The sequence below is a fragment of the Arachis duranensis genome, chromosome 10 (genome assembly GCF_000817695.3).
Source record: "Arachis duranensis cultivar V14167 chromosome 10, aradu.V14167.gnm2.J7QH, whole genome shotgun sequence".
Taxonomy (NCBI): domain Eukaryota; kingdom Viridiplantae; phylum Streptophyta; class Magnoliopsida; order Fabales; family Fabaceae; genus Arachis; species Arachis duranensis.
The window spans coordinates 29,817,185-29,821,762 of record NC_029781.3 but is presented as its reverse complement, the minus strand read 5'-3'; positions in this window follow the sequence as shown (position 1 = coordinate 29,821,762).

The window sequence follows — 4,578 nt, the reverse complement described above, 5'->3', positions numbered from 1 at the left end:
AGCTCCTCACCCCTAACCATGGGGTTTAGAGACTCATGCCGTGGAAAGTACACAAAGAAAACGTGTAAAGTGTCATGAGGTACTGATACAATGTCAAAAGATCCTATTAATAGTAAACTAGTAGCCTAGGGTGTACAGAAATGAGTAAATGACGTAAGAATCCACTTCTGGGTCCACTTGGTGTGTGCTTGGGCTGAGCATTGAAGCTTTCATGTGTAGAGACTTTTTCTGGAGTTAAACGCCAGCTTTCATGCCAGTTTGGGCGTTTAACTCCAGTTTTTATGCCAGTTCCAGCGTTAAACGCTGGAAATTCTGAGGCAGATTTGCAACGCCGGTTTGGGCCATCAAATCTCGGGAAAAGTATGGACTATTATACATTGCTGGAAAGCCCAGGATGTCTACTTTCCAATGCCGTTGAGAGCGCGCTAATTGGGATTCTGTAGCTCCAGAAAATCCACTTCGAGTGCAGGGAGGTCAGAATCCAACAGCATCTGCAGTCCTTTTCAGTCTCTGAATCAGATTTTTGCTCAGGACCCTCAATTTCAGCCAGAAAATACCTGAAATCACAGAAAAACACACAAACTCATAGTAAAGTCCAAAAATGTGAATTTTAACTAAAAACTAATAAAAATATACTAAAAACTAATTAGATCATACTAAAAACACACTAAAAATAATGCCAAAAAGCGTATAAATTATCCGCTCATCAGTAATCAACCTAACTTTACCCTAATTTCTATCCTAAATATAGAGAGAAGAGAGAGCCTCTCTCTCTATAATTCTACTCTAAAACATGATGAAAACTAAAATATGGCTACTTGGTTCATTCCTCCTTTAATCCATGGGTTCAATAGCATCAGAAATGAGTTAGATTGGCCCCAAAATGAGCTGCAAATTTGCTGGCCACGATTTCACTAAAGTGATCCACGTGCTCCATCGGCACGCACATGTACATGGCGCGTGCGCGACCCTATACGCGAAGCAACATATGGCAAATTTTATATCATTTCGAAGCCCCGGATGTTAGCTTTCCAACGCAACTGAAACTGCCTCATTTGAACCTCTGTAGCTCAAGTTATGGTCGTTTGAGTGCGAAGAGGTCAGGCTTGACAGCTTTACGGTTCCTTCATTTCTTCATGAGTTCTCCCACTTTGCATGCTTTTCTCCTCACTTCTTCAATCCAATACTTGCTTTATGAACCTGAAATTACTCAACAAAAATATCAAGGCATCGAATGTAATTAAAGTGAATTAAAATCACTAATTTTAGGGCCTAAAAAGTATGTTTTCACATTTAAGCACACATCAAGAGAGAATTGCAAAACCATGCTATTTCATTGAATAAATGTGAGAAAAGGTGATAAAATCCCCCCAAAATAAGCACAAGATAAACCACAAAATTGGGGTTTATCAAATCTCCCCACACTTAAACCAAGCATGTCCTCATGCTAAGAATAAAGAAGGACAAGAAAAGGGTATGAACATTTATTCAATGCAAATGAACTATATAAACCTATCTACATGCGTGCAACTAAATGCAAAATGATTCTACCTACTTGATTAAAAGTAAATCAATCTTCAAGCACATATATAAGCAAGTAGGGCAAAGGTCATATGACGACTCACAAACTCTACCAATTCAAATATCAAAATGAAGTTCAAATAGACTTGCAAGAAGAAAGCTCATGAAAGCCGGGAACAAGGAATTGAGCATCGAACCCTCACCAGAAGTGTATCCGCTCTAGTCGCTCAAGTGTATAGGGGTTGATTCACTCAATCCTCTTCTACTCATGCTTTCTAAGATTTGTTTTTCATCTAACAATCAACAATTATTCAATGCATGCATACATTCATCATGAGGACTTATTCATAGGTTGTAATGGGGCTAGGGTCAAGGTAGGATGCATATAGTCAAGTGAGCTTGGAATTTGAATCTTTGATTAGCCTAAGCTCTCACCAAACACATATAACAACCTATACAACTCTAATACACAACCTAGCTACCCATGATTCCCACTTTTTCACATACTCATGCATTCTTTTTAATTCACATTTCATATGCATTGATTTTTATTGAGTATATACAAACGTATCAATGCATATGGTTTTACATATAGTGCATGAATATGTACCCGATGGAGTTCTTTAGGACAACGAAATTAGCCATGACCGACCTTTTCTGGCTTTTTCTCCCTATATAAATTGGAAGCTTGATAGCTTCATCCGGTTTGATGAAGAAATCTCCTAGGGCGACTACATCGTGTTGGTAGGTCAAAAGGTCTGCTTCTTTGAGTCTCAGGGTGTCGAAAGCATTATGAAACAGTAGCTTAGAGTTGACACCTGTATCCACCAGGATTCTCTTAAATAGGCATATTCCCATAGGGTAGGTCATTAGTTAGGTCGCGGAGTTTATAATCTTGCGGGTTGAAGTTGATATAGGGAGAGTGGGTGATGCCTGGGGTTCCAAAGCATGGCTTCCAAGATCTTGAGTTCTTTCTTTTGATGATTTGGATTTTTCACAGCTCTTGGTGACTACCACATTTACCACAATAGTGGGGTCGAAGTTCGTTTCTTCTCTTGGGGTTGTTTAGGCGGCTCAAGGATTTCGACCTTCCTTTATCTCAGGAAGCGCTTTGTGGTTAGGTTTTCTTGGTTCGCGTATAATTTTTGTGAACTTGAGGAGCTTCCCATCCCTAATGGCCTGTTCGAGGGCAATCATGGGTCTTGTGTCCATACCTACGATGGTAGTTGCAATACAAGGATTTATTTCCTCCGGTCCATTCTTTTAGTTGTCAAGCTATCCACTATCTGCTAATAGACCTTTATCTGCTATCTGCTGATAGACCTCTACTATTGGGGCAGTCAGGGGCATGTAGTTAATGAACCTTCCAAATTTTGGGGGTTGGCAGAGCTTGTTTGCCTATTCCTTGTGCTCCGTTTATTGGCTGCCACAACCTAACTCACCTCTTCTCCATTTATGTATTCTCTGGCCACCATTTGGATCTCATGCATGGTCCATACAACATTCGTGGTAAGGTTCTTACGAAAGTCTTCATTTGTCAGTCTGTTGGTCAAGCAAAAGCTAGCAACCGATTTTGTGAGGTAGTCAATTTCGATTCATTCATTATTGAATCGGTCTCGGTATTTTGTCGTCCGTTCGTCATCTTGCTGAGTCACCCCTAGGAGATTTATGGGGTGATTTTCTTTGGCAATTCGAGTGGTGAATTGAGGCAATAATTTTTGGAAAATATCCGAAAAGAATCTGATGGATCCTTGAGGGAGCGAGTTAAACCACTTGATTGCTGGTCTTGCAAACATTATCGGAAATGTCCGATACCGCACTACATCAGGAACTTCAACCAGGTTCATCCACACCTTGAAGGTGGTTAAGTTTTCTTGGGGTCTTTGGTCCTGTCGTAGCGCATATCCGTCGGCTTGCCAAAGTGTTTAGGCAAACGAACCCTGAGGACTCTTTCATTAAAAGGGGTTGCACCTAAAATAACGGGTTCGCCGTGTCGCATTCTCTTCTCCACAGAAGATTTGTTGTTTTCTCTTCCATAGGGGTCACACCGAGTTCGGGACCCTGACTCATGGGCTCGCTGATCATCCCTACCTTGTCACCCTCTGTTTCACCGTTTTGGCGATCAGGAGCGATGCCACTCTTGGGGTTGCATCCTCAAGAGCATCTCGGAGCTAGGCGTTGGATGGTAATGACCTCGGAAGGCTATTTCTCCTTTTAAGTTCTACAGCCTGTGCCGTAATTTCTGGATGATTTAGGCGCTATTGGATGCCTTCCGCTGAAGGGGCGGGAAGCTGATGACTGGGTGTCAGCACCGTGTAGACCATGCTCGGAATCCTAACCCCATTCATCGCTTGGTGATTCTCCGGGGGGCGTATACTCTCCATTCTCTGTGAGGGAGTATTGGTTATCCATCGAACAGAGGTCGCTGAGCTCTCTTGCTAAGGATCTCCACAGACAGCGCCAATGTTCATGAATTACCTTGAAAAATGGGATCCACGATCCAGTAGGGTGACAAGCTTCGCGGTGTCCTAACCAGCAGAATGTAAACAGGAGGGATGACTTGCAAAGACACTCCAAGACTCAAGTTAGAATAGATCTAAAAAGTAGGGTCTTAGAATTTTTATGTCATACTTGGAGGGAGTCCGAAACTCCTCTTATATGGATGCTTTTTCAATCTGAGAGATCTTCTAAATGGAAAAAAGATATGATTCATATCTGAACATGAATCACGGTGCATGAGTTGATGCAGTCCAGAAAGTTCCGGATTTTTGGGCCGAGGAGGCTGAATTGGGCTTGTAGGTCAGATTCGTCATTGGGCCACTAAAATTGAAACCATTTTTTATTTTGATATACATTTATGATTGACTTTTTTATATATGTATAAGATAATTAGAATTAAGTAAAAGGTTTTATTGTTTAAAATATATTATACATTAAAATTTAAAAAATTATAAATATATATTTGTTATTAAATTTTTTTAAATTTTAGTATCTTTAACTTATATCCTAATCATATTTATATCATCTTTAAAAATATTATTTATATTACATATATAA